Raw genomic sequence first — 227 nt, 5'->3', positions numbered from 1 at the left:
TCTTTATGCGCCTGCACCTAAGCGGGAGAATAGAAAACCGGGAAGGCCAGTAACAAAATATGATGACATGAAAGATGCGACAAGATCGTGATAAGAAAGCCGATGGAGAGGGAGAGACGAAGGAAGCTTTGCAGAGTGCCAGGCAGAGGTGCCACGGCAGGTTGGCCGAACGATCAATCTATCACGTAATGAAGAAAGACGAGCTTCCTCCGGCGAGCCGACGGCGC

Source organism: Penaeus monodon, chromosome 29 (assembly GCF_015228065.2).
Source record: "Penaeus monodon isolate SGIC_2016 chromosome 29, NSTDA_Pmon_1, whole genome shotgun sequence".
In the NCBI taxonomy this organism is placed as follows: domain Eukaryota; kingdom Metazoa; phylum Arthropoda; class Malacostraca; order Decapoda; family Penaeidae; genus Penaeus; species Penaeus monodon.
The sequence above is the reverse complement of the archived record's forward strand: the minus strand, read 5'-3'. Positions refer to the sequence as shown.